This window comes from Moschus berezovskii, chromosome 4, assembly GCF_049115385.1.
Source record: "Moschus berezovskii isolate FMDL1 chromosome 4, NW_MosBer_1.0, whole genome shotgun sequence".
Lineage (NCBI taxonomy): Eukaryota > Metazoa > Chordata > Mammalia > Artiodactyla > Moschidae > Moschus > Moschus berezovskii.
Window position 1 is genome coordinate 43,961,262 of NC_142463.1, and position 22,718 is coordinate 43,983,979.

Below are 22,718 nucleotides of genomic sequence, written 5' to 3' on the forward strand. Positions count from 1 at the left end.
AACCAAACGAAACCTCAGACAGAAAGTTTCTTTGGCAAAGAGGGTTCTCTGATCCCATCACAGACGCAGCAGATCAAGGACATGGCCAATTTCCTGAGCACTAAACCAAGCTGTGTCCAGGGCCATCCTTCACAGGGTCCAGAGCCAGGTGCCGGACCCCACTGCACTGAGGGAGATGCAAGCTGAATGCTAATTTTTCCTTTTTTTGCGGGGGTTGTAAATTCTCATAACTGGACTGAAAATGGCTTGTCATCAACAGGATGTCTTTCTGTTCCCGCCTCACGCGGTGACTCACGCCTCTGCCATTTCGCTTGCAGCCACTGTGGAGAACTCTGCAGGGGAACCCTGACTCCACAGAAGGCACCCCCGCCCTGCCTTCTGGTCATGGCTGCCAAACACGTGACAGTGGACAAAAACCAAAGCAACCTCTCACCTTGCAAACCCACCCCACGCTGCAGGAGAAGACTGCTACTGGCCACGGCAAATGCTGAGGTGAGGGCACAGCTGCAGGACTGGGGCACCTGGAGCCATGGCTCTCAGCGGGCCAGCTCGGCTCTGAACACCGGCCCCGCTTCCTGTTGTGCAACAACTGTAAATGAGCCTGTGCTCAGGCTGGGGCCAGCTGCGCCGAGTGGCGGGGACGTGTGATTAATGGAGCCACCAGGGCAGCCTCTCAGTGGAACCTGCTGGGGCAGCCTACAGGCTCAGACTGTGACGATGCCAGCCCCAGGGCCGGGCCCCCACTGGGCACCTCCTCCTCCACCAGGGAAGCTGTCCAGGTGGTATGGCTGGGCAATTTCCTGGCAAATGCAGCCTGAAGGAAGTTAGGAACCATGAACATCAGGAGAGCGCAACTGAGCTGGGGGGCACAGTTAAAACCTAGGGGATTGGACTGCCAGCTAAACGCACAATGGTCTCTTTGGGTTACTTCTAACAGACCTCCATTTCCTCATGTGTAAGATAAGCGATGGAACGGAACGGAAGATGTGAAGGGTTCCTCTCTATCTCCAGGGCCTCGCTTGTGCAGACATCAAATGGTGTGCTTTCTAATGTCCTCATTAGAAAGGAAATCTCTCCCTCCCCATCTTGAGGATGCATAAACTGAGGCCTGAAGGACTGCGTTAGCTTGGCCAACATGGTATGTACAGGTGATTGAGTTGTGGAGGCAGGATGTGAACTGAAAATTGTGGATATTCAGATGTGTCCTATCGTGAAGGTTTACATAGGCTTCTCTGCTGCTGCTGCTGCTAAGTCGCTTCAGTCGTGTCCGACTCTGTGCGATCCCATAGACGGCAGCTGACCTGGCTCCACCGTCCCTGGGATTCTCCAGGCAAGAACACTGGAGTGGGTTGCCATTTCCTTCTCAGCTTCCTTAAAATGATGTTTGCAACTCAAATCAAGCTTTCATTTTTCGACACGAGAATTACTTACTTGGTAAATTATCTCCTGCAAATTAAACATTTTACTTTCAGCGACCCTTCCTGAACTACTTATTCTTTAGCATTGCCAAAAGGAATGTGCTTAGGGAATTGTAAATGGATTTTGAAATTAGCTAAAGCAAAGTCTAATTATAATTCTCATATTAAATTGCCTGCAAAATAAATCATTAAAATAATTCCATGGCCAAAAATAAATGAGTTCTGTTCTAAGGCGATACCTCAATTACTGGTCTGAAGAAAGTTGGTGCTGAGAGTCAGAACAGAGTTTCAGGCTCAGGTTAAGGAGACCGAGGGGTCCATCCAGTCATTAATTAGCTGTGTCACTTATGCAAGCCACTAATCCCACTCCCCTTCCCTTTCTGTATCAGTAAAACAAAGGGCTTGGGTTAGATCCAAGTTTCCCACCCATTTCAAGACAAAGACTTCTTCTAAAGTACAAACACTCACTAAACTCTCTCCCTTGCAAAGACACTTGGTCATTGGAGTTATTGTTTAGGAGAACATGTCACACTCTCTTATTTTACTAACTGCAACAGCTTTATATACTTGAACAAGAGTAGTGCATTGATGGTCAAGATATAATTTATTCAGTTTACTGTCACTGGGTGGTTTACTGTTACTGTCACTGTGTTTAGTGTCACTAAACACTCTCCTACCCTTGGCAATAAAACATCTACTTCCCTTACCATCCCCTCCTCCACAACTTTGAACTTTTTCATTCAATGGCCTCAAAGATTCCTTTCAGTGTCAAGCTTTGATTTTATCATATGCTAATTACTCCTAAAGAAACTACACACTTTCTATTTTTGATCTGGAATAATAAAGCAAACTTTCAGTTAGTACTTTTGTTTTGCATGAGGAACCTGTATGCAGGTCAGGAAGCAACAGTTAGAACTGGACATGGAACAAAAGACTGGTTCCAAAGAGGAAAAGGAGTGTGTCAAGGCTGTATATTGTCACCCTCCTTATTTAACTTATATGCAGAGTACATCATGAGAAACGCTGGGCTGGAAGAAGCACAAGCTGGAATCAAGATTGCCAGGAGAAATATCAATAACCTCAGATATGCAGATGACACCACCCTTATGGCAGAAAGTGAAGAGGAACTAAAGAGCCTCTTGATGAAAGTGAAAGAGAAGAGTGAAAAAGTTGGCTTAAAGCTCAACATTCAGAAAACTAAGATCATGGCATCCAGTCCCATCACTTCATGGCAAATAGATGGAGAAACAGTAGAAACAGTGGCTGACTTTATTTTTCTAGCTCCAAAATCCCTGCAGATGGTGACTGCAGCCATGAAATTAAAAGATGCTTACTCCTTGGAAGGAAAGTTATGACCAACCTAGACAGCATATTGAAAAGCAGAGACATTACTTTGTCTGTCTAGTCAAGGCTATGGTTTTTCCAGTAGTCATGTACGGATGTGATAGTTGGACTATAAAGACAGCTGAGTGCCGAAGGATTGATGCTTTTGAACTATGGTGTTGGAGAAGACTCTAGAGAGTGCCTTGGACTGCAAGGAGATCCAACCAGTCCATTCTAAAGGAGATCAGTCCTGGGTGTTCATTGGAAGGATTGATGCCGAAGCTGAAACTCCAATACTTTGGCCACCTCATGTGAAGAGCTGACTCATGTGAAAAGACCCTGATGCTGGGAAAGATTGAGGGCAGGAGGAGAAGGGGATGATGGAGGATGAGATGGTTGGATGGCATCACCGACTCAATGGACATGGGTTTGAGTAGACTCCGGGAGTTGGTGATGGACAGGGAGGCCTGGTGTGCTGCAGTTCATGGGGCCGCAAAGAGTCAGACACAACTGAGCGAACTGAACTGATATTCATCATGCAACAGCTTAATGGCCACTGATTAATTTACTCATCACACACATACTGAATGCTCGTGCTGGGCACACCGAGGTCAATGAAACAGACACAGTCTCTGTCCTCACAGAGCTTTGGTCTCTGTCAATTCCTCCCCGTGATCCTGAGAACCCCTTCTATTTATGGCCAGCTTCAATCTCCCCCGGACTCTGGCTTCTAATATACACCTGCCAGCTCAACATTTGCACTTGGTTATCTATGATGCATCCCAAACTTAACATGTATAAAGCAATGTCTGGATTTAGGTTCCCCCATGTGCCCAAACCCGTCTTTTCTTAGTGTTCGCTGCCTCTGAAATGGCAATATCATTCACCCAAATACTCAGGCCCCAAATACCTGGAGCATCTTTGACTTCTTTCCTCTTCTCATACCCAGCAGTTACTCCCAGAGAAAGCTCTGCTGGCTCCATCCACAGAAACACATCTTGAGCCCAGTGGCTTCTTATTCACCTCCATGCTTCCAGCATAGTCCACGCTACCCTCTTACTCTCCTAGAAGCCTGAGACAGCTTTTTCATTGTCCTGTCCTATTTCTTTTTTGATGCCCTACAGTTTATTTTATAATCAGCAGTTCAAGTGAAGCTTTCTAGATTTAATCTGATCACATTGTTCTTTTTGCTCAAAACCCTCTAGTGGTTTTCATCATTCTTGGAGTAATTCCAAGATTTTAGTATAGTTTATGAGATCCTAGATCCGGCCCCTGGTCACTAGTCTCTCCCAATCCTTAAGGTCTACCTGCTTTTTCAGAAACATGTCAGATGGCTCCTGCCTCAAGGCCTTAGCATTTGCTGTTCTCCTGGCCTGGAATGCTCTTCCCTTAGGTGTGTGCATGGGTAATGCTTTCCTTTTTTTTTTTAGGTTTCTGCTCACATCACCTTTCCAGAAAGGCATTCCTTGAAATAGCCACCACCCTATCCTACTTGTCACTTTCTTTCATTTTATCCCGCACTTTGATTTTCTTCTGAACATGGGTCACTTCATGACATCGTACACTATTTGTGTTTGGTCTGCTTTTGCCGCTAGAATCTGAGCTTCATGAGGATAAGTTCTGTCTTTTTCAATGCTGTCTGCCCAGCTCCTAGAACAGGGCCTGGTACGTACATATTGAATGAATGACTGAGAGATATAATATCGATACTCTAAGTACCATTACCTGTGTCTTATGTGCCAGCTTCTGTTTTCACTTTATCTTGAGCCCTTGCACTAATCCTACCAAGTGTATAATATCATAAGTATTCCATAGACAAGGAAATGTGCACAGAAAGTGTATGGAGACTGTCTGCAGTCTCTTGGGCAATGACTGGTGAGGCAGGGGTTGATCCAGGATTTGGGTCTCACAAGTGAGATAAGAAAGCCAAGAAAATGGCAGCGTGTGTCTGGGTAACTTAGTGACTTTGTTGGGTGGGCCTGTGGCTGGTTAGTGGAGTCCTGATGTTCTGTGAGGAGATCACAGGAATTACTCTAGCAGTTCCTGAAGAAGTAGCAGGAACTCCTGAAATAGTCTTGGTGACTGGGGGGTCGGGAATTCTGAATCCCTGGGTGCCCTGTGGCTAGACCTGTATTAACCATCCTGCAAGTCTTGTCTCCCTTCAAGCTCGCACTCATATTGGTTTTTTTCTCCCTTATTAAAATGAAGGGGTTCCAGGTTTGTCACACTTCAGAGCCCATTCTCCGATCACACGGTCAGCTCTCTTCAGGGCTAGAGACAGTCCTTAGGCAGGAGGAAGTGGTCATGGGAGGTGCCTGAAAGGGCTACAACCAGCTACCCTGCTGTGTGCTCGGGCTGGGCACCACCCAGTGAGGACCCGGCCATCAGCCTAGGACTCAGCTGGGCAGATTCTGAAACTCTGTCTGGGGCCCCTGAGGGGATCCTCTCAGGAATGAAATGTCCTAGTCAAACTCAGAGAGAGAGACAGATACTAGTGGGGACTCCCCTCACTGTACAGGGCAGCCCTCTGTGGGATCAGGTGTCTCAGGAGAGGTGCCAAATGACTGGGTGGTCTTGCAGGGGAGCACACAGTCTAAAGAGAGCCGAGAGATAGCTCAGTTTGGTTTCAGCAAGACCCACAGGCCTCTGTCCCTCCAGCAGGTCCACTTCTTCAGTGACCTTGGATCAGCAGATCTCTGCCCTGCACAACTGCGATCTTGTGCTACTGTAGTGCTTACTACACTACAATCCATGAGAAGTGACCATGAAACCCCATGTGGTTTAAACCCATGTTGTTCAAGGGTCAACCGTCTATGTAAATAAACCGAGCAGTCAGGACATGGGAGGATGAATTTATTTGCTACTGGGACTATGAATACTCTTGCTATTGCTTGAGCAAGAATAATAATTAAGAATATATCAAATAAGAAACAGAAAATATAAACAAACCAATTACCAGTACTGAAATTGAATCACTAATTTAAAAAACTTCCAACAAACAAAATGTCCAGGACCAGATGGCTTCACAGATGAATCCTACCAAATATTTAGAGAAGAGCTAATACCTATCCTTCTGAAACTACTTCAAAAAATTACAGAGTAAGTGACACTGCTGAATTCATACTGAGGCCACCAGCACTCTGATACTAAAACCAGAAAAAGGATCAAAAACAAGATAATTACAGCCAATATCACTGATGGATATAGATGTAAAAATCCTCAACAAAATACTTACAAACTGACTCCAACAGTACATTAAATATGTTAACTGACTCCAACATACACCATGATCAAGTGGGATTTATTCCAGGAATACAAGAATTTTTTAATATCTGCAAATCAATGTGCTATACCACATTAACAAACTGAAGAATGAAAATCATATGATCATCTCAATAGACAGAGAAAAAGCTTTTCATGAAATTCAACATCCATTTATGATAGACAACTCTGCAGAAAGTGGGCAGAGTCAAAATATCTTGACATATACGACACACACACACATATATATATATAAAACAACATATATAACAAACCCACAGCTAACATCATATTCAATGGTGAAAAATTGAAAGCATTTCCTATAAGATCAGGAACAAGACAAGGAATCCCATTCTCACCACTTTTATTCAATATGACTTTGGCAGTTCTACCCACATCAATCAGGAAAAAAAAAAAGAAAGAAAGAAAGGAAAGGAATCCAAATTGGAAAAGAAGTAAAACTCTCACCGGACAGAGATGACAATGCTTTACACAGAAAATCCTAAAGATGCTACCAGAAAACTAGTAGAGCTCATGAATGAATTTGGTAAAGCTGTTGGATACAAAATTTATATATATAAATCTGTTGCATTTTTATACACTAACAACAAAATATCAGAGAGAGAAATTAAGGAAATAACCCCATTCACTATGATATCAAAAAGAACAAAATATTTAGGAATAAACCTACCTAAGGAGGCAAAATATCTGTACTCTGGAAATATGACTCTGATGAAAGAAATCAAAGATGACATAAACAGATGGGAAGATATGTTATGTTATTGGGATGGAAGAATCATGATGTTAAAATGACCGTTAATACTCAAGGAAATCTACAGATTCAATGCATCTCTATCAAATTGCCAATGCAGTTGTTCAAAGAACTAGAACAAAAATTTTTTAATTTGTATGGAAACAAAAAACACCCCAAATAGCCAAAACAATCTTGTAGAAGAACGAAAGTGGAGCAAACATGCTCCCTGACTTCAGACTACGCTACAAAGCTATAGTGATCAAAACAGTATGTTACTGGCACAAAAACAGACATACAGATCAAGAAAGTCCAGAAATAAACCCACACACACTTACAGTCAACAAATCTAAGCCAAAGGAAGCAAGAATATACAATGGAGAAAAGGCGGCACTACCAATAAGTGGTGCTAGGAAACCGAGACAGCTACATGTGAAAGAATGAAATTAAAACATCCTCTAACACGGTATTCAACAATAAACTCAACATGGGCTAAAGACCTAAATCTAAGACTGGATACTGTAAAACTCCTAGAAGAAAACACAGGCTGAATTTTCTTCGACATAAATCAATAGCACTATTTTCTCAGATCTCTCTCCTGGAGTAATGGAAGAAAAAACAAAAATGAAAAAGTAGGACCTAATTAAACTTAAAAGCTTTTACCCTGCATAGGAAATCATAAAACAAAAAGACAACCCACAGAATGGGAGAAAATATATGCCAACAATGCAACCAATAAGGGATTAATTTCCAAAACATACAAAGAGCTCACAGGTTAATATTAAAAAAAAAAACAACCCAATAAAAAATGGGCAGAAGACCTTAATAGGTATTTCTCCAAAGAAAACATATTGATGGCCAACAAGTGTATGAAAAAATGCTCAATATCACTAATTATTAGAGAAATGCAAACCAAAACTACAATAAGGTACCACCTCACAACAATCAGAATGGTCATCATTAAAAAAATTCTACAAATAATAAATGCTGGAGAGGGTGTGGAGGAAAGGATCCCTTCTACACTGTTGGTGGGGATGTAATTGGGACAACAGTATGGAGTTTCCTTAAAAAACTGAAAACAGAGTTACCATATGCTTCTGCAATTCCACTCCTGGGCGTAAATCCACATAAAATTATAATTCAAAAAGATGCATGCACCTCTATGTTCATAGTAGCAGTATTTACAATAGCTGAGACATAGAAGCAACCTAAATGTCCATCAACAGACCACTGACTTGAGATGTCACACACACACACAATGGAATATTACTCACCCATAGAAAAGAATGGAATAATGTCATTTTCAGCAACATGGATGGACTTAGAGATAATCATATTAAATGAAGTCAGATAGAGAAAGAAAAATATCATATGATATCACTTATATGTGGAATTAAAAAAATGATACAAATGAATTATTCACAAAACAGAAATAAGACTCATAGACATGCAAAACAAATATATGGTTACCAAAGGGGATAGTGGGTAGGAGAGGGATAAATTAGGAGTTTGGGATTAACATATATTCACTATTAAATATAAAATAAATAACAAGGACCTACTATATAACACAGGGAACTGTAGTCAATATCTTGTAATAACCTATAATGGAAAGGAATCTGAAAAAGAACAGATATATAGATATATGTATAATCACTTTGCTGTGTACCTGAAACTAATACAACATTATAAATCAACTATAGTTCAATTTAAAAATGGTTTAAAAAGTAAAGTAATTTTCCAAGTTAAAAAGAATATAGTAAATAAATATAATTATGTCTCACATACCTCTTCCTCAGTCACCTAGAACAGGGGTCTGCAAATTATAGTCTGTGAACCAAGACCAGCCTGCTGACAATTTTTGCAAATAAAGTTTCATTGGACCATAGGCATGCCCACTTAATTTTTATGTATCACCATGGCTGCTCTTGTGCTACAATGGTAGAATTGAGTAGTTGTGACAGAGAATGGATGATCTACAAAACCTAAAATGGAATTATCTGGCCTTTTATAGAACAGATTAGCCAACATCTAGAGTAAGGGCTTCCCTGGCTCAGGGTTAAAGAATCTACTTGCCAATGCAAGAGATGCAAGTTTGATCCCTGGGTTGGGAAGATCCCCTAGAGAAGGAAATGGCAACCCACTACAGCACCCTTGCAGGGAAATCCCATGGACAGAGGAGACTGGCAGGCTATGGTCCATGGGGTCACGAAGAGTCAGAGACAACTTAGCAACTAAACAATGACAACTCAATAATCTAGAGTAAAGAAAGATCATGGCTTCATTCAGAAGTCCATCACATATATAACCAGACAGGTACTTCATGAATATGGATAAATAAATAAGGAACTGTCTGCTTTATACTTTTATCCACTAGTTCTTAAAAAGAATAAAATAAAATGAATTATCTCCCCAAATATATCTTCCCACTGTTTGTTTCTGCTTCAACTTGGATAAGTTGGTCCTGTATTAATCAAATAGTTTATTATCTAATTTGGACCTCAGTTCATTTTTATAAAATACACACTGGGGAAAGGAGACAGAGAAATACTTCTTAAGTTGAAGATTAGTGCTAAGAACTGAAAAAGCATTCCTTATACTTTTTTTTTTTTGGTTTGTATTTTAAAGCTTCTCTGGCCTTCTGGAAGAACAAACAAGTCAAGAGTTCCTGGCTATTCTGACTGATTGCACACCTGGACTTCAAGGCCACTACCTTCTTGTGTAAGGTCACTGATACGTGCAGCCAATATGGACTTTCTTTCCAAGCTGTTCCTTATTGCCCTACAAAAAGGCAGTGACCCTGGAAGAGAGTTCACCATATTCTAACTGAAGTTCCTACCAGGTTACCTGTGCTGTTAACTGCCTGGCATCTGCTTCCTTTGTTTGCAAAGAAGGAAAAGATTGGAGTCTAGGTTTTAGGGTTTATTCTCATGTTTTGGAGGAGCTGGGATTCCCCCACAGAAACTGACCACCAAAGTTACAAATAATTCTTTGACACCAGCATTCTCAAGAGTTCATAATAATTAAACTAGCTTGTTTGACATGAGAATATAAATTGCTGAAAAAAAAATACTGTTTATCTATGGACAAATTCTGCTATCAATCAAGGAAGCAAAATCCAAGTCAGAAGGCTCATACTGGCATCTGGAGGGCTGGAGCTGGCAGCAGACCTGTTTAATTTGGCCCACAAAGGATTATTTAAAAACAAAACCAGCAACAGAGCCAACATCTAGATATTGGGAGTTTTCACATAAAATCCAGATTTCTGATTTTTTTTTTTCAGAGACAGCACATTCCCACACGGCTGCAGACCTCAGGGTAGAGCCCAGCCTCACCCATGGCTATGCTGCCCTGGGCTGGTCCTTCAGTACCTGAGTTTGCAACGATGGGGAAAAAGACCTTTAGGAAAACTGCTCTGCTCTTTCAGGCAGTGATGAGACCAATGACAATTCAGGAATCAAAACCCTCAAAGTCCTGAGACTGAATTTCAGTTCTTTCTCCATCTCCACTTAGGGGTGGCATGAATGAAGGGGAACTGGCCAGAGACAGATTCTCCAACCCCTTTTCAGAGATGACTTGAATAAAGGTACTCCAAAGTAGCTCAGCTGGTAAAGAATCCACCTGCAACGTGGAAGACCAGGGTTCAGTCCCTGGGATGAGAAGACCCCCTGGAGGAGGGCTGGTAACCCACTCCAGTATTCTTGCCTGGAGAATCCTCATGGACAGAGGAACCTAGAGGGCTACAGTCCATGAGGTCGTAGAGAGTCGGACACGACTGAGAGACTAAGCACAGCACAGGACAGTTACTAAGACTCATCTACAATAATATGCATTAATAAGCCAACATCAAGAAATGTCTTATCCTCATGACCCATTTCTGTTTATTTCCCTGACTATTCTACAACTACCTTTTTAATCATTTGATAAATAATATGTTGGACGTCTACTGGAGGCAAACCAGTATATTCTATACTCAACGAATTCAGGAATTCTTTGATGCCTAGGATTTGATAAAGTCAGCTGGGAAGAAAACACCCACACAGACCAGAGAGGAACTAACAGCCCTAACTTTGTGCCAGGCACTGTACTCAAGAGCTTTCATTCTCACAATTACTCTAAGAGATAAGATTGATTCTTATCTCAAAAGAGGAATACACCTCAGAGCCTTAAATGGTAGGTAGAGTCCAAAGAAACCGAAGAACAATGGTACAGAACAGTGTGTATACAGGGACACACACTACCTAAGAAAAAAGTATTTATTATAAAGTTGTTACAATGAAATTATTAGCAAATTATACCATTTTGACTGTTTTCTGCATTAAAGAGTGCTATTTTCCACTCTTCATGACTTGCAATAATTTTTGGTGGTACACAGACATCCATTCTTTAATAATAATGGCTAGTATTTACTTTAATGCTTGTTAGAAAAAAACAGAATTATACATCACACCAGTGGTTTTACTGATGATATTGTTTGAGACAAGACTAAAAAGTGAGTTAGTTTAAAAGCAGATTTAAAGAAAAATACTAAACATGACATTTGATACATAGATATGATACACACTCTTGATGGTGGTATGCGACAATACTGGTGTTTTATATATATTTATATCAGAAGAGTAAGATACAAGCTGTATATTTATTAAATAGAAAGAACAAAGCTCTGATTGCTTAGTGCAAAATTCACAGCCATGTAGGTTTCCCTAACAATACTGTCTCTGCATAGAGTATTACCACTGAAGCCCCTTTCTGGAATCTGAAGTAGGGAAGGAGTGGAGGAAGCTGGGCGAAAACAAAATGCTGTCTAGTAACTGAATCCTGGATTTGTAGCATCAAGATTTAGTATGTACCGTACTTAGAACCTGAAGGAGAAGCAAGGTTCTTCTTGACAATGTCAGCTCGGTTGGCACAACAATGTCAAACCACAGCTAAATAACACAAACCGCAACACACTTTTGTTAACAAACCATAAAACTGTACCTATGGACAAATGTTTCTATATAGCAGATGCAGGTATTTTTTATTATTTGCTGCTAACAAGGCCTAAGGCAACAGACTGAGAATGAAACCTAGGTAATAGTTGGATTAGATAAAGAGGGTTCAGTTCAGCTCAAGTCACTTGGTCATATCTGACTCTCTGTGACCCCATGGACTGCAGCACGCCAGGCTTCCCTGTCCATCACCAACTCCTGGAGTTCACTCAAACTCATGTCCATCGAGTCAGTGATGCCATCCAACCATCTCATCCTCTGTCGTCCCCTTCTCCTCCCGCATTCAATCTTTCCCAGCATCAGGGTCTTTTCCAAAAATGAGTCAGTTCTTCACATCAGGTGGCCAAAGTACTGGAGCTTCAGTTTCAGCATCAGTCCTTCCAATGAATATTCAGGACTGATCTCTTTTAGGATGGACTAGTTGGATCTCCTTGCAGTCCAAGGGACTCTCAAGAGTCTTCTCCAACACCACAGTTCAAAAGCATCAATTCTTCTGTGCTCAGCTTTCTTTATAGTCCAATTCTTATATCCATACATGACTACTGGAAAAACCAGATAAGGAGGGTAACAGGCCAGAATGCCTATGGATATAAGGGCACTGCAAAGTAAGGCCCTGGGGAAAGAAGACACTGAGGTCTCCTCACACCTGTCTATGTCTGAATTTGCTTTTTGACCCCATCACGGAGGAAAAAAGAAAAAAAAAAAAAACACACCAAAATCTTATTTAAATGTATGAAATCTATTGTTTAAACCTCAGAAAACTCAAAGAGCAATGAATAAAGGCTGATGTCCTGCTTAAAAAATAATTTCATATTTGTATTTATTGATAAGCTAAATTCGTTGTTTTAAGAAACATAGTCATGTCCCGACTCTGTGATCCCATGGATTGGGGCCTGCCAGGTTCCTCCATCCATGGAATTTTCCAAGCAAGAATATTGGAGTGGGTTGCCATTCCCTTCTCCAGGGGATATTCTGGACTCAGGGACTGAACCCAGGTCTCCCAAATTGCAGGCAGTCTCTTTACCATCTGAGCCTCTAGGTAAGACTGTTTTAGGAAACAGAAGCTAATCAGTTAGGAAGCAGGCCAATCATCCAGCGTTTTTCAAAGGTCTTGGTCCCTAAGAGATGTGGGAACGTCAGGTGCTCAATAATTTTCGGGTCTTAGTTGCAGCATCTTCCATTGTGGTGTGGGCTTCTCTAGTTGTGACTCTTGGGCTTAGTTGCTCCGAAGCATGTGGGATCTCAGTTCCCTGACCAAGAGTTGAACCCCTGTCCCCTGCATTGCACGGCTGATTCCCAGCCACTGAACCACCAGGGAAACCCCCCTTGAACGTTCTTTACATATCTGAAAATCAATTGTTTAGAGAGGTACTGGGGAGGAGGTGGGGCACAGTGAAGAAACACTACAGGTAACCCTGAGAACTTCAGCTGGGACTCTAGACTTGCATACAGTGGTTGGCCGTTCCAAAACCCTGCTTAACCTGAACCTTCTTGCTTAGAAGGCAGCTAGCGGACTAGCGTTTAAGAGTGAAAGTTCGGAGTCAGTCCCTGTATATCAGGTCCCGGTACTGCAGTGTATTAGATCCAGTCTACTTGTTTTTCCATGCCTGAGCTCCTCCTTATATCAAGTGCCGATCGTCGCAGTTCCCCCATGGGATTAGTGCGAAGATCAGACGAGATCGTCCTTGTGCAGCACTTAGTACAGTGCCTGCTGCTTAGTTAAGAACGCAGTAGGCTCCAGGAGTCGGGGATGGACAGGGAAGCCTGGCGTGCTGCAGTCCATGGGGTCGCAAAGAACTGGACATGACTGAGCGACTAAACTGAACTGAAACTGTTCAGATTATTATTACTATCCTTCAAGCAAAGACTTTTGAGGATGTTCACCTTCCTCCCTCTCCCTACCTGCCTCCTTTCCTTCCTTCCTCCCTCCCACACATATACTAACATACCCAAAGTGGCTTCTTACATTATTATAGTACTAACAGTTTTCAGTAATCACAGATAAATACCAGTTTTTCCCATCTTGATAGATTTCCAGCATTTGAGTTTGAGCAAGCTCTGGGAGTTGGTGATGTCCTGAGAAGCCTGGCATGCTGCAGTCCTTGGGGTTGCAAAGAGTCGGACATGACTGAGCAACTGAACTGAGCCTACCAGGCTCCTCTGTCCATGGAATTCTCCAGGCAAGAATACTGGAATGGGCAGCCATTCCCTTCTCCAGGGGATCTTCCTAACCCAGGGATCAAACATGGGTTTCCTGCATTGCAGGTGGATTGTTTAACATATGAGCCGCCAGGGAAGCCCCTCAATTTCCTTGCTATGACTCTACAAGATGTGCATTAGTCCCATGTTATAGACGGAAGAATGAGGCCTGGAGAGGTTCAATCATTCACAACAAATTGCACACCTAGTAAGGGGTAGACCCGAGATCTGAACCCAGGCCTCTCCAGCTTCACACTCTCTGGTCCTTGTAACATTTCACTTAAAGAAACGCAGACTGCATGGTTAATTGGCTATACCCCAAAACAAAATACAAAGATTAAAGTTAAAATAAGTAAATTCAAAAAATAAAGTAATATGGGATCCTGTTTAATACAACAGCAGGGAGCAGTAGCTACATTCACAGATGAGCAGTCAGGTGGTGGGGGCTTGATCAGCTCTGCCACCTGTTAGCTATGTAAGTGAGGGTAAGTCACTTGTTTTCTTTGTGCCTCTTTCCTCATCTGTAAGATGAGACTAATAATGGCACCTGTCCTCTTAGGTTGTGCTGAGGAATGAATGATATAGTATTTGTAGGTTGTTCATTTACATGTTTGGGAAATAAAAAGATAAATCTCTTTTATGTGCGCACAGATGACAAACAGCCAGCGGGTAGTGGCATCTGGTCCCATCACTTCATGGCAAATAGATGGGGAAACAGTGGAAACAGTGTCAGACTTTATTTTTTTGGGCTCCAAAATCACTGCGGATGCTGATTGCAGCCATGAAATTAAAAGACGCTTACTCCTTGGAAGGAAAGTTATAACCAGCCTAGATAGCATATTAAAAAGCAGAGACATTACTTTGCCAACCAAGGTCTGTCTAGTCAAGGCTATGGTTTTTCCCGTGGTCATGTATGGATGTGAGAGTTGGACTGTGAAGAAAGCTGATCGCCGAAGAATTGATGCTTTTGAACTGTGGTGCTGGAGAAGACTCTTGAGAGTTCCTTGGACTGCAAGGAGATCCAACCAGTCCATTCTGGAGGAGATCAATCCTTGTGTTCATTGGAAGGACTGATGCTAAAGCTGAAACTGCAATACTTTGGCCACCTCATGCGACGAGTTGACTCACTGGAAAAGAGTCTGATGCTGGGAGGGATTGGGGGTAGGAGGAGACGGGGACGACAGAGAATGAGATGGCTGGATGGCATCACCGACTCAATGGACATGAGTTTGAGTGAACTCTGGGAGTTGGTGATGGACAGGGAGGCCTGGCGTGCTGTGGTTCATGGGGTCGCAAAGAGTTGGACATGACAGCGACTGAACTGAACTGAAGTGGATATATTATCAATGGAAGATGTATCTAAATAAGTTTTCACAGTGGCCAACAGTGCAAGCCCACCATAAATACTAGCTGTGGGTCTGGTTTTTGCTCTGAATTGCTGCACTGAAGAATACATTGGGAATAAAGTCCTAGGCTTTAGTCCTAGACTGGATATGAATGAGTTATATGATGAGGAGAAGGCATTTCACTCTTTTGGGCCTCAGTTCCTCCCATGGAGACTGGATGGCCTGGCAGGGGAGAGAGGACAGAAACAGGCCCATGTGTCCTGGGTTCTGGTTCTCCCGCATAGGAATTTTATCACTTTCGACATACAGCTTCATCTTTGAATTTCAATTTCCTCTCCTCTTTTTATTAATGCCAAAGAAGCTGAAGTTGAATTGCTCTATGAAGACCTACAAGACCTTCTAGAACTAACACTAAAAAAAGATGTCCTTTTCCTTATAGGGGACTGGAATACAAATGTAGGAAGTTAGAAGGTACCTGGAATAACAGGCAAGTTTGGTCTTGGAGTACAAAATGAATCAGGAAAAAGGCTAACAGAGTTTTGCCAAGAGAATGCACTGGTCATAGCAAACACCCTCTTCCAAAAACACATGAGAAGACTCTACCCATGGACATCACCAGATGGTCAATACCGAAATCAGACTGATTATATTCTTTGCAGCCAAAGACGGAGAAGCTCTATGCAATCAGCAAAAACAAGACTGGGAGTTGACTGTGGCTCAGATCATGAACTCCTTATTGCAAAATTCAGATTGAAATTGAAGAAAGTAGAAACCACTAGAAAACACTAGAAAGAAAGAAAACCACTAGACCATTCAGGTATGACCTAAATCAAATCCATTATGATTATACACTGGAAGTGACAAATAGATTCAAGGGATTAGATCTGATAGACAGAGCGCCTTAAGAACTATGGACAGAGGTTCGTGACATTGTACAGGAGGCGGTGATCAAAACCATCCTCCAGAAAAAGAAATGCAAAAAGGCAAAATGGTTGCCTGAGGAGGCATTACAAATAGCTGAGAAAAGAAGAGAAATGAAAGGCAAAGGAGAAAAGGAAAGATATACCCATCTGAATGCAGAGTTCCAAAGAATAGCAAGGAGAGATAAGAAACGCTTTCTCAGTGATCAATGCAAAGAAGTAGAGGAAAAGAAGAGAATGGGAAAGACTAGAGATCTCTTCAAGAAAATCAGAGATACCAAAGGAACATTTCATGGAAAGATGGGCACAATAAAGGACAGAAACGGTACAGACCTAACAGAAGCAGAAGATATTAAGAAGAGGTGGCAAGAATAAACAGAAGAACTGTTCAAAAAAGATCTTCATGACCCAGATAATCACGATGGTGTGATCACTCACCTAGAGCCAGACATCCTGGAGTGTGAAGTCAAGTGGGCCTTAGGAAGTATCACTACGAACAAAGCTACTGGAGGGGGTGGAATTCCAGTTGAGCTATTTCAAATGCTAAAAGATGATGCTGTGAAAGTGCTGCACTCAATATGCCAGCAAATTTGGAAAACTCAGCAGGGGCCACAGGACTGGAAAAGGTCCGTTTTCATTCCAATTCCAAAGAAAGGCAATGCCAAAGAATGTTCACGCTACTGCACAATTCCACTCATTTCACACACTAGCAAAGTAATTCTCAAAATTCTCCACGCTAAGCTTCAACAGTATGTGAACCAAGAATTTCCAGATGTTCAAGCTGGGTTTAGAAAAGGCAGAGGAACCAGAGATCAAATAGCCAACATCTGTTGGATCATAGAAAATGCAAAAGAATTCCAGAAATACATCTAATTATTCTTCATTGATTATGCTAAAGCCTTTGACTGTGTGGATCACAACAAACTCTGGAAAATTCTTCAAGAGATGGGAATACCAGACCACCTGACCTGCCTCCTGAGAAACCTGTATGCAGGTCAAGAAGTAACAGTTAGAACTGGACATGGAACAACAGACTGGTTCCAAATTGGGAAAGGAGTACGTCAAGGCTGTATATTGTCACCCTGGTTATTTAACTTATATGCAGAGTACATTATGCGAAATGCCAGACTGGAGGAAGCACAAGCTGGAATCAAGATTGCAGGGAGAAATATCAATAAATTCAGATACGCAGATGACACCACCCTTATGGCAGAAAGTGAAGAGGAACTCAAAAGCCTCTTGATGAAAGTGAAAGAGGAGAGCGAAAAGGTTGGCTTAAAGCTCAACATTCAAAACATGAAGATCATGGCATCTGGTCCCATCATTTCATGACAAATAGATGGGGAAACAATGGAAACAGTGACAGACTTTATTTTTTGGTCTCCAAAATCACTGTGGACAGTGACGGCAGCCATGAAAATGAAAAGACAGTTGTTCCTTGAAAGAAAAAGCTATGACAAACCTAGACAGCATGTTAAAAAGCGGAGACATTTCTTTACTGACAAAGGTCCATATAGTCAAAGCTATGGTTTTTCCAGTAGTCATGTATAGATGTGAGAATTGGACCATAAAGAAAGCTGAGTGCTGAAGAATTGCTGTTTTTGAACTGTTGGGTTGGAGAAGACTCTTGGGAGTCCCTTGGATAGCAAGGAGATCAAACTAGTCAATCCTAAAGGAAATCAGCCCTGAATATTCATTGGAAGGACGTACGGTGAAGTTGACGCTCTAGTACTTTGGCCATGTTCTGTGAAGAACTGACTCACTGGAAAAGACCCTGATGCTGGGAAAGATTGAAGGCAGGGAGAAAAAGGGACGACAGAGATGAGATGGTTGGATGGCATCACCAACTCAATGGACCTGAGTTTGAGCAAGCTCTGGGAGTTGGTGATGGACAAGGAAGCCTGGTGTGCTGCAGTCTATAGGATCACAAAGAGCGACTGAATTAAACTGAATCTGGCCCCCATATTCCACAGGGGTGCAGACAAATAAGAATTTCTGTTAATGCCTGTTGCATCTGCTAAGATATGTAATAAAATTTTCAGTTTGGATAGAAAAAAAAAAGTTGCATGAGGTACAAAAACATAAAAACCAAACCAAACAAAAGCAACAACAAAAAAAACTGAAGTAAAGATTTTAATTAAAGTCCAAAGTACTGAGAAAAAGAAAGAAAGATATGCAAGTACAAAGCTCTCATGTATCTCCAGAGTCCTCTGAATTCTTGGAGGAGGTGGTTTGGGTGGAAGACTGGCTGTGTTAAGAATCTTTACTGTCTGAGCCACCAGGGAAGCCCCTAAGATACTATAAAGTGGCTAAATTAACATACTCAGCAGGTACACGGGCTTTCTAAAGCTGAATACCAACTGGGATAATTAAAGGCTAGAGCCCTCTTTTTTTAAAATTGACTCCCCTGTAAACTACCTGCTGACAAAGGCATAATTGTAAGAATACATAAGGAAACTTGTCCTCCATTCTTAATCTAAAGAAAAAGAAACACACACAAAAGTCTTACTTTACCCCCAAGCTCAAGGAGCACATGAATCAACTAGAACTAAAAGGGAAGTTACAAAACACTTTTTTCTTTCTTTTTTTTTTTTTTAAATTAAGTACTGTAACATCCTTGCTTCGCAGTAACCAGTCTGTTGGAGGCTGGGAAATAGCTAGGGCTGGGGAAGGCATCAGGAGGGAGGCAGGCAGCTGTCTGGGCAAGGCAGGGAGGTGGTCAGCCCAGCTCTGCCCTGAGGGATGGAAGAATGCCCAGGAGCCTCTTCCGTGGCTGTTTGGCTGAAAATAAAATCTGCCATTTTTTTTTTTTTTAATACAGTTCTAAAAATAGGGGGTTTGGCTTAAATCCTCCAGTTGGTGTTTTGATTTTTAAATTATGTGCAGATGATCATGGTTAAACCCGAGTGAGTACTGGTAAATAATTCAGGGAGGTTGAAGTTTTATTTTGATTTCAAGGCTCTAAAACATTTCTTCTCTTAGAATCCAGGAAAGGTGAAAGGAGATCAAAGGAAGGTGATAGGAATGGAGAAGGCTTAAATTCCAGTTTGAAAGCAAAAGGCAGCTGAATATCCCTAAAGCGAAAACATATTTTAAAAGCTTTATTTTGGGGGAGGGGACTAAAATTCGCTCAAAATAGGTGGAAGAAAAACTGGTGAGTTTCATCTTACTCATACCTTTCCTAATGTCATTTCTGGACGCAAATTTCATGTACACAAAATTGCAAAAATGCCACTTTTAAAAGCATAAAGACTCTTCTGAATGTTGGGTGATACAAGATTTGGTTTTGGAGATAACAGTTTTAAAGTTTCCTTGATTAGGTAACAATCATAACCAGAATGTATTTCAAGATTGCTAAGTTATTTATAGCATCTTTATTAATGAAGATTAATTGCACATGATATTGGGCTATTTCTAAAAAGCTTTCATAGAATGGGACACAATAGGTGTGACTGGGGAGAATTATAAAGAAGCAAGTATTAATGCTATGTGTTTCCAGATAAAATGACTGAAGCAAATGTTTGACTTCACTTGTGAATTTTACAGATGCAATTCGCATCTCTAATCTCTAGAGAACAGAGGTTTGGAATTTGGGGTGTGTGTGGGTAGCATCATGAGTGAAGCACGAAAGTCACCATCTCTCCCCCTCTCCCCGGAACAAACACCCACAAACTGATGGGGATGCTCTGAAGGTTAAATTGGATAGTTCAATTGTCCAGGAATGTACGCTATGCAAACAATGTCGGCTCCCTGTGCCAAGGCAGAGATATTGTGGGACTTGAGGCTGCTGGCCACGAGGACAAGGATGGTAGGGCAGAGTTCTAGTCACTGGGGCCCAGTGGGAACCCAGGGAGAGTAACTGCAATGTTTCAGTCTCCTAATCTGCAAAAGACAAATAATTACAGAACTTGCTATATTAAAACCAGACTGTGAGTCGGCTGGGGCGGGGGTTGGAGTAGAGAGTGAGGGCAGGGATAAAGAGCCTTTCTTTTAGGGAAGGAAAAAAGGAAAGAAAACCTGCAAAGTGAACTATGCTTCACATTTCATGGAACTCTTCTGCTTTGCAAAATGGTGCTTCTAAAGGGGATAAACCCTGGGTATTTAGGAGTTGTGTTAAAGATCCATAAAGAAATCCCTGACTTTTCAGATGCTGGAGGCAGAGAAAGTAGTATGAGGAGGCACGTTGCCAATCAAAGATTGATCCCATGTGAAGGTCAGAGAAGGCCAGAGGGGATACCATAGGCTTCTGGGAAGATGCAGTTTGCTTTACAAAATCTCCTTTAGGCTCCACCCCCACCCCCTCCCCCCCTCCCCAGAAACACAAGGGATGTGGAATCTTCAACTGAGGCAGCAAGACGGGGATGGGATGCTGATGGGGGTCGAGGCAGCAAGGAGAGAGGGTAGAGGAAGGGCCCTGTCTCTCCTTGGGATGGCTGGTGTGCTGTCTGCACCCTCTAGGAGCTCCTGAAATAATTAACACGTGCTGCCATTCTTGTTTTTCCAGTGGTGATTTCATCCAGTCCCTGCAGAAACTCCGAATTAAATCTCATGGTTTTGTTTTTTGGAGAGCAACTCTCCCCCATACAGGGGAGTTCTGCATACCGTGGAGGGCACGTGAGGCCTGCAACATTCGCAGAGCACTAATCATTAACAGGCTGCTTTTGAAGGCAGGGCTCCCCTTTCTTTGCTGACTATCACATTTCCTTCCACTGGCTCCTGCCCTGTCCTCGTTTACTTTCTGTTTCTCCCACTCATTTCCATGCATTCTTCCGTAACACACGCAGAGTCCAGAACAACCTCTCCCTTTCAGCTGGCCAGCTCAACGCTTCCCTTACAAACCCTCGTTTTTCAAAATAAATTCATCTCTGACTTATTTTTCCAAGGCCTCTCCCTCTTCTTACTGCCCTGGGAGAAGAAGTTCTTTTCCATCCCAAATAATGCAGGAGAAGTAGGAGTAAGATTTATAAGAAACTGTAAATAAAAAGTTTTCTGAGAGGAAGAAACACCTGGTAATTAAATGTAGAGGCAGACAGATCTGGGTTTGTGTCCTAGCTTTGTCATTTACTAGCAGCGAGGCTTTGGAGAGGTTACATGACCTCCCTAAGCCTCAGTTTTCTCATCTGCAAAGTGGAGATAATAATGAAAAAACTCTGTTAAGGGCTAGAAGGAGAAGTAAATGAGGCAAATCACAAGAAATGCTTCCAGTTCCTGGAATGCAGTAAACATTCAACAAACGTTTGCTGCTACATTACTATTATTATTTAAACTTTTTAGAAAGGAATGTCACCACCCCCACCCACTTGCCCCACGGCATAAAGAGTAACAAGGACTCTGCCTCTAAAAGCTAAAGAACAGAACCATAAGGAAGGCTTGGGCACAATTATTTGCTGATCCAGCCTCTGGGAAACACTTCTCAGAGGCAATGTACAGAAGGGAGCAAACGGTCTATTTTTAGGCATTTCCCATCAGGACACAGTGGTTGATCTGGATGCCTTACCTGGCAGGCCAGCCTTGGCCACAGCCCCCTTCTCTGCAGGCAGTCAGCATTCCCAGGGGGATGGAACACAGCCCCAGACTCAGGAATTTTACAGTCAATTTGCCCCCCTCCTGATGTCCCTTCTCCCTTTTGGTGACCTCCAGGCTGGAGCTAAATGAAAAGCCAAAGCTCTGTCTCACAAGTAAGGCAAGGGGCCTGCCTGCTGCTATTGAGTCACCGCTTGTCCCATTTGTAGAGTCTCTGAGACAATGACACCCCAAACACACAAAGTCAGGCTCCAAATCTCAGAAAGACTCTGATTCACTAGAGTGTGCTGAAGAGCTGGAACTCTGGGTACAGGAGGTACATCCCTGCCCAGACTGCCAAGAGTCTACCTTCCTTCAAGAGAGAGAGAGGGATATGAAAGGAAGGAAGAAAGGAAGACAGAAAGAAAGGAAAAAGGGAAGAAGCCCGAACCTTTCCTAATAAGGTAACACCACATGCCAGCTGTGGTTCTGAATGGCTCAGCATCCTCGGATCATGTGACATTCCCTGCAGCCATGGCTTCACGCTTCTGTGAGGCTCTCAGGGGCAGAATGGGAAAGTCTTCGGTGTGCCTATGGGGATAACAAACAAATAGGGACAGGCTCGGCCGGTGGGGCCCCACATTTTCCTGATTAACCACAAGGCCTCACATCTCTCCTTCACGCTGCGGGTTGCAGGACCCCTGCTTTGTAGCTCAGGCACTGGGAATGCTCTCAGGTTGCTCTGCAGGCATGCTTTCCCTCTCCGGCTAGGTACAAGCTTCTTGAGGGCAGAAACGCTCCTTTATTTCCTTTGTTTCACCCTGCCATGCTTATCAGAGTGTAATCCACCCAGCAGTTCCTCAATAAATGCTTGATGACGGACTCAGGCTGAGAATTCTACGCATCAGTAGGTGATCGCTTTATATCATTAACCCCCAACTTATAAATCGGCAGGGTTTCAAAAGTTAGCTTTCAAAGAAGGCCCTTAGGGAGCATATTTTCCCATA

At 42.4% G+C, this 22,718-nt stretch overlaps 1 protein-coding gene across 8 annotated transcripts in view; it reads right to left on the minus strand.

Annotated features, from left to right (window-relative positions):
* GNG12 (G protein subunit gamma 12) overlaps positions 1-22,718 on the minus strand; it is a 133,891-nt gene that overhangs the window by 28,656 nt on the left and 82,517 nt on the right. For 2 of the 8 annotated variants that reach the window (XM_088835381.1, XM_088835384.1), the window contains exon 3: positions 8,316-8,372. The exons of 5 other annotated variants lie outside the window; for them this stretch is intronic. The gene's annotated coding sequence lies outside the window, so the exon portion shown is untranslated. Of the gene's footprint in view, positions 1-433; positions 2,397-8,315; positions 8,373-22,718 lie in introns of those variants that run through there. One more of the 8 variants, XM_088835385.1, reaches the window with a different exon arrangement.